The sequence below is a fragment of the Bombus pyrosoma genome, linkage group LG4 (genome assembly GCF_014825855.1).
Source record: "Bombus pyrosoma isolate SC7728 linkage group LG4, ASM1482585v1, whole genome shotgun sequence".
NCBI classification, from domain to species: domain Eukaryota; kingdom Metazoa; phylum Arthropoda; class Insecta; order Hymenoptera; family Apidae; genus Bombus; species Bombus pyrosoma.
The window spans coordinates 1693840-1705897 of NC_057773.1; the positions used below are offsets into that span (position 1 = coordinate 1693840).

The window sequence follows — 12058 nt, forward strand, 5'->3', positions numbered from 1 at the left end:
AGAATCAGGCGTAACTAAAATGATAATAAAAAAGTCTATATAATAAAACAAGTATCGAAATGATTCACGACCAGTTTGACCAATGACTATTAACGTTACACAAATAACTGTTGCAACCTCTGATGAATAATTCTGACACAAAATAAATATAATACTCAGATAAACATCTTAATAATTAAATAAATATCGACGAATATCAAGTTTTGGTATTTAATTTTTTATTGAATGAGTTGATATGTTATTTGATATAGATTTTACGCTATAAAAAGATAATATAGATATGGGGTGTATGTCCGGTACTAGATACAGGTATTCGATAGTTCTAGCGATACTCTTATGATTCAGGTTCGGATGCCACGTCTTCTCGAAACATTGCTAACAATCTCAGGGTCTGAGTCACTCAGTTGCGTTATGAGTCACACACAGTCGAACCTTATTAGCTGAAGAATTGGTTTCTAACAAAGGAATGTTGTTGTCGAATAAACTAGTTATACAGTCGATAAATGTTTGCCATCTGTATTATAATTTTGGATGTCGTTCTTGATCGATTTTGATTTTAAAAACTGGAAGTAACTTTGCAAACAAATGTAAAGAAAAAATACAATGGACCGTTATTTTGAGAATGCGCTACAATATTATAGTATCGATTCTTTAAATTTTGTATCTTTTAAACGTAAAAAGGTAACTTTCAAGAAAACAATAAATATAGTAATCACGGCAAGTTTAACTTTAACACGTTGTAGAAATGTCATTTACAGCGTACTGTTTCATTATAAGCGCCGATGTACAACGGCCACTAGCACCCACATGTACCATGTATCAATAGAAGGGCTTTAACTTGCTCAATCATTGACTGATGAATACCTCTATATGCATACACATACCAAGGCGTATTGTTAACCAATATCGTGTTCCATGTTACCGTGCTACCATTCACGACTTTCTCCGATACGATATATTGTGACTGCTTTACCCAGCGTTGATTCGGTCAACACAATTTCTCGTCAGCTAGAAGAAGACAAAGAAAGAATGCGAAAGCTATGAGTGCAGGTCATTATACCAACGAACTGGTTCGACGCCTTCCTAACTGTATATGTTTCTCGCAATAGAGTTTCAAAATCTTCTTTTGCATATATCATAATTCCTTTTTCTCCTACAAAATAGATTTGTAAAAACCATAATTTACTTCTAGACTAAAACAATAATGTGAACCATTATGTCTCTTTCTTGGATTATTCCACCAGTAACATTTGCTTGTTTCAACAAATACTTCACTACAAAGGAAGGACTCGAAGGAACGAACTCATTTACCTTTACTAGGTACCGTTTAACATACAAATCGCTAACGTTAAGGGAAAATATTAGACGATACAAGGAAACTAGGATACAAGAATTTTCACAACATTAATCGCATTGTATTATAATTTTTCCAAATATATCCATCGTTAAAATACTGATGAAAACAGCTTATTATTTAAATGATCTCAATAAAGGAAAAGTGATTCGCGATTCATTGCAAAGTACCTAGATTCTACCTATTGTGCCGATAATGATGTTATCCAACTTTTTCCCTACCGGCCTATGATACTAACATTTGCTCATGCAAGATGCAGCACGAAACTATCGCTAAATTCACCATCTCTCATCGACGGCGACGGGCAACGGCGCGTTGCTGGGCAACCAGACAGTCAGACTGCTGTCTGCCGATCTTCCAGGGGCGCGGAAGGCCGCGACGAGACGAGAAGAGTAGACGCGAACGTAGAGGAGAGAAGAATTGAACAGAGATAGTACGAGAGAAATGAAAGGGTGGGGGTCACCGGGTGTAAAACAGGTGTAGAGGGAGTAAGGTCGTTGCTGGAGGGGTAACGCGACCATTTGACCGTAGGACGAGAAGAACGAAAGCTCTACCACAAAAAAAAGAGAAAGGGGGATGGAATGAGAAAAGGGTAAATGTGTATATAGTAGAGTAGAGTAGAGAGTGGAGAGTAGAGAGAAAAAGTTTCAAACGGGTGGTGCATAGTGGTGGTATTCGACGTCGCGATAGTGGGGGAGCAATGGCACGAAGGTGCAACAGAGGGATCGGGGTAAAATTGGTGGGAAACGGTGCGGCGTCAGGGGCGGCCGGGCTAGACGAGTCGAGGTCAGTTATCCGCCACGCCCGACGCCGACGCCGTCGTTCTGGCGCACCGCATTGCATTTTCGGCGCCACTGCTGCCGCTGCGTATCACTGCATTACCAATGCTCTCTTTTTTCCTTCTGCTTTCTTTCCTTCTTTTTCCATTTCTCTCGCTCCTTCTTATTCTAACCTTCCCACATCATTTTTTCCCTATCCTTTTTCTTTACTTATTTCTTTCTGCACTTTCCTTCATCCGTTGTTCCGAGAACGCGCGTTACGAGAATTTCTCTTTTCTACCTTCTTGCTCTCTTTGTACCTTGCTGCAGGTTTACTGCCTACCTACTTGTCTATTGCTGACGCCTAAACTACGGACTGCATCACGCTTGCGCAATTCGCATAGTCGTTTTGCGGTGGAGTAAACCGGGCAGGGGCAGGGCTTATCGTACGAAATTTGTGGCTCTCTGTAATGAAAATGTTCATTCTAGCAAAATCTTGTCATTCAAGTCATATATCTTATCGTCCTTGAACGTAAACTCTGAATATTCTAAGTCACAACGAGCGAGGAGGAAAGAACGGAGCACCAATTGTACATTGCTTGTGCCTATGCAATAATTTTTCATTTTTAAAATATCGTATAAAATAAATGTTCACACGAAATATTCGACTCGTAATAGGAAATATACCCATTTCTGTTTGCGTATAGAACGATAATTTAGGAACATGCACGGATTTCCCCGTTCGCCGGTATCGGAAATGACTAAGTCGTGGCAAGAAACGTATAGAGTCGTCAGAGTATTCATGAAATGGTTAAGCTTGTCTCGCGGTTGTCTGGCCGTCTAGTCAGACTTTGTCAGGGTCGTTCCAAAGAACGAGCATTGTGACGATCGTTTCACGTTGCACTCGGGCTTGAAAAAAGTAGTGTTTAATAAGATAATGTCGCTTTCTGCCGTCTCGTGTGTATGTCTATCTAAGTATGTTGCAGCATTTTTGCGACGAATAAAAGAAATAGAAGCTATTCAGCCTCCATTCTGACTGAAGTATTATAAAAAATTAATTCCTTTAGTCGGTACTAGTAGCGTAATTTCTCAAAGAAATAATTATCCTTGTATTAGTGGTTCTAGCGGAGATGAAAGAGGTCTTTGTATTGTATTTTCTTTTAATTAAATAACACTAACAGTGAATCGTGAGTGGAAATGCGAACGGTGACTGGTAGAAGGCTTTATGCATAAGGATGATGTCTGTAGGCGAAGAATAATAAAAAGTTAAACGTCTCGGTAGAGAATGAGAACCGTAGTAGATTTTTTTTTACTTTAGAGTTTAGTTGGAATCTAAATTTCACTCGTTTTTATATATATTATATATTATTTATATTTATATATATTTTTTTTTCGTTACCTTTCCCCAAAATAACCTTTTTAATAACTTTTTTAAACGCGTGAAGAAATTTTGTGGCAGGGAAGCAACGAATAACTTGTAGAGAATTTCTTTCAACTTTGTAGAATGTAATTACGAATTCCAAACGTCTCTGGACTCGTTAAAATTAACATGCTGCTTCCTCGATCGCGTTTTTCCCACTTCTTTCGAACTACCCCACTTTTCAACAAAAGAATTTTGCCATTTTATATTAGTAATTTTTCCTATAACTAGACACTTACAAGAAACGCCCAACTACTATACCAAAATCTTGGTTCAACACCCGAAGATTAACCACTCCGCCGTCAGGAAGATATATTTCTCGCGTATGTTTTTAGTACGGTCAGCTAGTTCGATTTAGTGCTATGTTCGCGGGAACGTGCATGCGTAGCAGTCGCATATAGACAAAGTTGCACAGACGAGAAGAGAAGAAAAAAAAGCATAATACACGAACGCGTGCAACGAAGTTTCACTGTGCGACATGGAGGAGCGGCTCAAAGGCATGGCGGCACGATGATCGCGTTCAAACGCACGACAAATTAACTCCCGGAGAGACAAGTGTGTGCACTTGACTTTGAATTATCCGCTTAAATGGTGAAAAAAGCACACCTCGACCGATACTTTCCTTCGAAGTTCATTTTATCGGAATGAAAGTTTTCATATCATTAATACAAGCGTTGCGCTGTAGCTTCGCAACTGTCGAATTTGTTCCAACTCATTGATGCGAGATGTGACCGATTATCGAGGTAAACTTCAATTATGTTTTTGTCGGGTTTTCAGTGATTCGCCGTTATATCGTGATATCATTTTATCTGACGTCGAGAACGTTGCTTCATTATCCAGATGCTATTGAAATACACAGTAGATGAAATCTTAGCACGATATCGATGATAACACTTTAGTATAAACGCGATCATATGTAGGAGTAGGGTGCGTTGATTGATGAACACGGCCCTGCAGACAGTAAGTATCCCTTACCCCCACCAACGTCGGGGTAACCACCAAACCCTCACCACATCTTCCATCTGCTTTGGTACGTTATTGGCACCGGCTGATGGCCGATGCGAATTTACTGTGGTTCGACAGAGATAGCAGGTGGAGGACGCTAGGAGGAATCGAGATAAAGCACGGAGAGAATCAAGAATAATGAAGAAGGAAAAACAGAGAGGAGTAGAGGAACGTTTTGCACGTCTTTCTCGCGGTATGTTGCTCCGAAATAGAGAAAAGGACCCGAAAAGAAATTCCATAGGATGAAACAATGGCAATTTAGAAGAAATAGGATTCGCGACAGAGGCCGTTTTACGAAATTTCGAAACCCATTTGGCAAATCTTAGCAAATTACTTACTTGCGTTGAATTTTTGCTTATTTCATAGAAGGTAATGGGTAACTTGTGCAGCAAAATTTTTGGAGAAACGTAAGGTAGAAGGATCGATAAAATAATTGACGGATATAGATATGTACGTACGTATATAGATTGCTTACCATATCGTGTACCGCAATTTACTGCATCTGATAATAGATTGGTAGTTTCCAGGTTAAATAATTGCCTAATGTACAAATCAGCTTTGATTTCCCATTAAGCAATCAACGAGATTGGACCGAGTTCCTTTTGAACCTATTTACTGGAAAATCGACCTAGAAGCGCGATCAAAGAGCAATGGGGCCTCGTTCGCGTTTGTGTTCCACACGAGGGAAGTAGATGTGGCCTACGTTTGATCAGCCGTCGATATGCAATTTCCATTCGACTCGTCATTGTTTCAGCAGAGTGATAGAGTAATAGCTAACGATCGAAAGGGACATTCGGGTTTATACGTTATTTCAACCGGGCCGTATCCAGATGTCTTCGGCCTGTGTCGGAGATAGTTGATTTCATTACTGCGATGGTGAATCATCGATGAATAAAGCGTTGAATCGGGCTAGCATAACAATGAACGCGTTTGCATGGTTTTTTACGGCTTTTCCGATACCATTCCTAGTCGTCGACATACAAAGTTAATGGACGTTTCACTGACACTTCCTCTTGTTAAAATTCTACAAGATTGCATTCATCGTAGGGATATACGTACGCATAAATATGCTACCTTTTCCTATATAAGTCGTCGGCAGAATGGTCGAACAAAATATTTCTAGATACGCTCGGTGTACACAGACCGTTTCGCGATGAGATGTATCCTTGTAGTTTAACGAATGCCGTCCTTAAGAGGGAAAGACAGCGATAGTACACGTAGAGCCGGGCTTGGTGACGGTATTGCTCGCACGAGAATCGTCCATAGAAAACGTTCGGTATCTCTTTCGCGACAGCTTTACCCTCGCCGGGTTCTATAAGCACGTTGTAAGACCTATCGTTCACGAATATGGACGCGTGTACCGACATGTTTGTATAAGTCGTTAATCTTTGAGGAGTCCGATCGTTTCTCAGAATATAGAACCTGTCTCTCGTTCTCGTATCGCGTCTCTCGTCCGGCGACAATAACTATTCGTATTTCCATCTGGCTGTCCGACATCTAACGAACGTAGAATGTTATCGAGCTCCAGAGGAGTCGTATGAATATCTGATCTCTGCAGAGTATTCACACGATACTCTCTTACCGGTATATTATGGCGACCTGTCTAGTAATTACTAACTGACACCTCGGTCGGAGGATATGGTTCTTCTCCGAAAGATGACACAGGTGTTAAGGAGAAGCCGAGCTTGAAAGTTTCACGAGCGAGAACGCAGTGGTTGATTCGCGATGGTGATAGTGCATGCACGGTGTCGAAAGCTGGATAACGGCAGTACGAACGTTGCATGTAATGTTTCATGCATTGTGCCAGATCAGTACGATAATAATCGTTCGAAGTAGACTGGCAGCCAAGCAGTCCAGCGGCAAGCAAAACGCAAGCAGCAGCACCCGCGACGAGCTATTCGTTCGGTTCGTTCGTCGGGTGAAGGACCCAGTCTCTCCCTCCCTCCTTCTCTCCCACGTTCCCCTTCCACGGGAAATGATCGTTCTCTCCATCTAGCCTGCGTGTGTTTCTCTCGATTCCCTTTCTTTCTTCCTCCTCGTTATCCCTTTATCCCTTTCTCGCTTCCTCTCGATACTTCTCTTTCCGTCCGTCCCCACTGCAGGCCCATCCCCTTGTCGCCTATCTGCCTCCAGTCATCCTAGCCCCCTCCCCTCGACACCCCACTGGCTCGTCCTCCATCACCAGCCATCTCTGCAATTCTACTGCCGCAGTCCATGCACATCAAACGATACCACCTGGTTTCTCAAATTGCGACGTCCACCGGATCCAAATGAAATTACATGCAATCCTGCCAGACCTTGCTAGCTTTTTCATTTTCTTCTCACTCCTGCGAGAACGAGAATTTAGACACGTTCGAACTAACGGTGAAGATTTTTCATGGTTTTCGCGATTTTAACTGCTAGTGCTTTTTACATCTTATTCGAAGAATCCCTTGAAATTCGTCGGAACTTTTTATGCCAATGCTTGGAATACTTTTATTTGCTAGTAGCTGTGCTAACAGAACCATGCAACTTCTACCTTTCCTAACGAAAATATCACGGCATCTCATAATTGTGATAATTTTGTTCACGTTTAATAATCAACAGCTTTAAAATCAACTCGAGATTAATCTTCCTTCCATCGCCGTTGCATTTATATTCGCGACCATTCTCTGTCCACAATCACATCCTAGATTATCGATTTCCTTTGAAATTCTCTGAAAGTGGATCTCTGTATCCTATACTTTTGTAGTCACTCGATGTTTCTGAGTGGACAGCTGTAAACGCGTGGTCGTAAAGTTTTATCGCTAAATGAATTCAGTTGCACGGATAAATATAAGGCTTTTAAGGTCTCGATCGTCGCGTGCTGCATAACGAGACAAAAGAGTTCCTTTGTACGAAACCGGTTCGTGTTGTAAACTAAAAATCCCGTCAGGTCGATTGGCTGATTTATTAATTGATATTCAATGAAAACGTTTTGATTTCCCGCGACTCTTTAAAGAGCCGCTCCTATCCCCCCTCTCTCTCCTCTTCTCTTTGTGTCGAAAGGAGTTTTATATTATTCGCCCGTCCATCGCATACATTTCCATTTACCTTCGATCTCGGAACACTTTAAAAGCTCTCTGATAATTGGACGCGCAATCTTCCCCGAGATATAGAAAGGGTGAAGTAATATCGAAACGATGATACGGTGGTATTACTTTGCGAGCATTGCAATTTCTATGAGGCAAGAAAGAGGCTGGCGCCGGGCGCCTCCAATTGCACAAGATCGCGTAATAATACGACTAAAGACTATGTGCATATATCCGTACACGTATACTGCAGAGTCTTCGGAATATCGAGGCATTAGTGTCGTGACGAAACGAAGCCCTCGAGTGTGCGCGTTCCGCTGCAACAATTTCCTTGATCGATAGTTTTGCCAACAAATAGAAACATTTCCTACGCCCTCCTATTCACGTGGAAATGAAATTCGAGCGACACGATGTGTCGCTTTAAAGTGTTCGATTTTCAAGATTACTTTTAACGCGATGAACGGCGAAAATATATTATTAGATAAATATATTATTAGAGATCTGACGTTTAACCTCACAAAAATCAATCGAATGATTGTAGTTTTGGTCCAAACTGGTACATTCAAAATTATTTGAAATGTGGTTGCGGTCTGTAGGGAAGTGGCAGTTAGTTTCGGCGTGCAAGGATGTTGATCCACGATTTTGGAAGAGAAGCTGAAGCGCTAAATGTTGATAAATCCCGCGGGTCGGTGGTCCCGCGACACTTAGACATTCGTAGAGGCTGGGCTGTGAGTTGCACGCACGGATAAAGGATCGACCGTGGCGATTCCGACAGGAATTCCCGATGAGATGGGCGGAAAGTACAAAGGTTCGACGCGCTTCGGCGGTTCTCGGTACGGTGGGCTTCCGGTCGAATTCGGCTAGCTCCGATCGGCCTCGTGCGCGCTCGTCTAGGATCGGGCCGCCTAGTGGGGTCTACATCGTGCAGGACGGGTAGTAGCGGCGCGCTGCGAGACCGGCAGTTTTGCGCCCCGTGCAACGGCCAATCGGCCAGTTCGTCGCCGGCTGTTCGTGAAAGAGGTATTTTCGCACATCGTTCTGCGTCCGCTCTCCAATCGGAGATTCTTCTGCATCACCGTCCACCGATTCTGTCCTCGCTAGTTGTTTCTCTCTATTTGTCGTCCGTCTATTATTCCGCGTACTTTTTCTCAATTTTCGTATTCTCCTTTCTGCACGTACGGTTCCTTTTTTTTTGTCTCGTTTATTCTCCAAATAACCAGTCTATCAGTTTCCCTTTGTAACGTGTTTCATATGATTGATGAGCATCTTCTTCGAAAGTCTACCCAACCATGAATCCGTAAGTGCGTATCATTCGTTGCCACGTATGTCGGTATGCGAGCGAATTGTCGAGTGTTTGGTGACGTGTTAAAACGCGGCCATTTCCACCGGCCATGAACGAGATAGAGAGCGTGTTGCGTGAGATAGAGAGTGAGAGCTTGAAAGACGTCGGTATCTTTGTATAAGTCTGTAATTCGGAATTTCGCAAGTTGATCCCCACTGATTCCCGATGATTTTGATTTTGTTGCCAGAAACGTGCTCCCTTTCGGTTCTATTCTTCTTCTTTTCCTTCTACTTCTTTCATTTTAATTGAAATAGTATGAACTTTAGAGAAAGATTGAAAAAAATACGAAGATGGTCAGTTGTCATACGTTTACGTGCCGGAAGATCAATTCGATGGGAATTTTCGTGGAAAGTTGTTCGTTATGATTTCCGCAGATGGTGTAATATATACTTTGAAAAGAAGTAAAGAGAAAGGAAAAAGCAATGATAATCGCACAAAAAAAAAGAAATGACGAGAAACGGATCTTTTAGTACCGGGGGTAAAAGTCGCGTCGAAAATAATTTGCAGTCGCGCCTGTCACGCGTGCCGGCTTTTATGCTGGTTTACGCCGCATTCCGAATTCCGAAAGCGATCTTTCGATTTCGAGACCTCGAGGGACAACAGTGTTTCAACAGTTTTTTTTTTTGGTGATGTCGACCGGAATTCGATAGAAGAAATGGCGATCGATGTGGCGAAAAGAAACGAGGAAACGTCACGTAATAGTGGTGCGCAGCCGATTACCCTGTCGGCTAACCTCGTTTTCGCTGTTCACCGGAAGAGACAAACACGTGCACATCAGTCAGGTAAATTGTTCGCTTGTTTTCGCTTTACTCATTTCATTGTTACGAGCTTGCGATCTTCGTGGCTCTTTGATACCAACCAACTCCCGCGATAGTATACCGCTCAAGCGTCACGAAAACCGTTAACATGAACCGGCTAACTATTTAAGGAACCAACTTCAACGATTAAACGTACATTCTTCGATCATATGTTTTTCAAAGTATACTTGATTTTCTAGTATGTTCGAAAATGAATCATTATGTTTTTCTTTTTTCCTTCGTGTACACGATAGGTCGTCGTCTATTTTCAGAATTAATCGCGTTACGTTAATCCATGTTCAAACTGTAAGCTTGTTTTTTTTATTTATTTTCTTCTTGTTTTTCTGATTTTTCTTTAACTTGTAAGATATAGAACTCTGTTATATCCGTAAAGGAAGAGAAGAAATATGGTACGACCGGGAATCTTTCTTTTTTCTTTTTTCCTTTTCTTAGAATTAAAAACATGTGATTTGATATGATGTTGTAAAAAAAGAAAAAGTAAAATACAGAAAGGGGACTGTCCGATAGTAACGCGTACAAAGGACTATTTTACTGCATGATTATTCGCCATACCACTTAACGGTCGTTTCCTCTTAACACTACTCCCCTTTGCTATTCGTTGAAAACTTGAACCACTCGTGTTCTTCGTTCTAACATACAGCACGAATATTGTATTGATTTTACGTAACTACTTTAAATTTAGCAGAAAAGCAAGACACTTAAGATAAAAATATGAGATACAAACCAGTTTTTCGTCTATATTATTTTAATTTCTTTTTTCAGTCAAAGCTTTATACTTTTGTCTATATTAACGTATGTTTTTGTGCATGCGAAATCTTTAATCGTTGGTGGTGGATACGAATTCAGTTCTCGGTAAACTAATACGCTAAATGTACCTGTTAAAGTATATCAACCTCTGAGAAGTCTGATAATATAATGTATTAAAATTTATGTGTGACGGGAAAATATTCAAACGTCCCGAACTTTCTTAACCGCTTGTACGCAATTTCCGAAAAACATCAAGATCCTTTCTGATAACATGAGCTCTATTTCATTATTATTTATTAATCGAGCTCTATTTTCCGTTATTAAGAACTTTGTAATTTATCTTGATAATTTCTTAAATCAACGAACTCTATAATACACTTTTTTTATACGTATAATCACTGCTTTTCCTGAAAATTTCAATTTTTCGAATTGTAAAAATAACGATAGTTGTAGCTAAAAAATCGGAGTAACCAACAATATCTCTTCGTTGCAGCAGTGTTATTGCAAGTGTCAATATGTACTTAGTAGCATATTGATACGTTTTTTTTTTGCAAACCGTATAACTTGATACATTTATATGTGTGCATCGAATTTTTTAATGTTTGTCCCCGGTTATCTTCTTGACGATATCTCTTAAGCTAGTAACGTTTAAACAGAAGTAAACCACGAAAGCGAAAAATGTAGGAACACTGGTTGTTCGAGTTCGAAACGAAAGTAAACGATGTTTTTGGTACGTGGCATAACTTTGTTACAGTGGTTAATTAATTGACACATTTAAGGGTATTCACCACGATAAAATGCGAAGTTTTGTAAGATTGAACAGCCGAACAAGTTAGACTTTTGTCAAAACATCTTAGGCGCATAATTCCGTAACTTTGACGCTTCGCTACTACTCAAATAAAAGAGCCGACAAGTACTGTGTACACATTATCTTTTTCATTGGAAAATCAATATTTTGCCGATATTTATAGATCACGCGATTCGACGATTTCCATATTAGGAACATCATTTGATTCGACGTTCGCACCAATCATGCGACTCACTTGCGTCATTATCAAAGTCAAACTTTAAATAACTCTTTGAATCCTCTCATTTATCTCTTTTACGTTCGGTAACTTCAGGCTGGCAGAGCATTAAAAAAGATTATTTTATCATGCTGGTGTCGCTTCGTGTCTCGCACCTCCATAAATGACTTTTCGTATAACTCGTTCGCAATTTTCGGGGTCGAGATCGGGATTGGAATTTCGGTGAATATGTCACGAAAGAAAAGCGAAGGAAAAACGAAGAAAGTCGTTGCTCATATTGGTGTTGGCGAACCGAAAGCTGGAGACGGAGCAGCAGCCGGTGAAGGAAGGCAGGCAGGGAAGCAGGCAGGCGGCAGCCGGCAGCCGACAGCCGGCGAGTCAGTCATGTGGGCCGAGGGAATTCGCCGGTTCGAAGGCGTGCGTTCGGTACCGGGACAGCCTCGTGGTATATACCCGACACCAACGATGCCTATAATCGATGTGTCGGTGCGTAGAGAGACTCGTGCGTGAGTTTCTCTCTCTATCTTTAACGAGTACTC

General features: G+C 41.1%; 1 long non-coding RNA gene across 1 annotated transcript in view; it reads left to right on the plus strand.

Annotated features, from left to right (window-relative positions):
- LOC122567045 overlaps positions 1-12058 on the plus strand; it is a 22236-nt gene continuing 10178 nt past the window's right edge. The window contains exon 1 of the long non-coding RNA XR_006316680.1: positions 1-9711. This is a non-coding gene — a long non-coding RNA (uncharacterized LOC122567045). The remainder of the gene's footprint in view (positions 9712-12058) is intronic.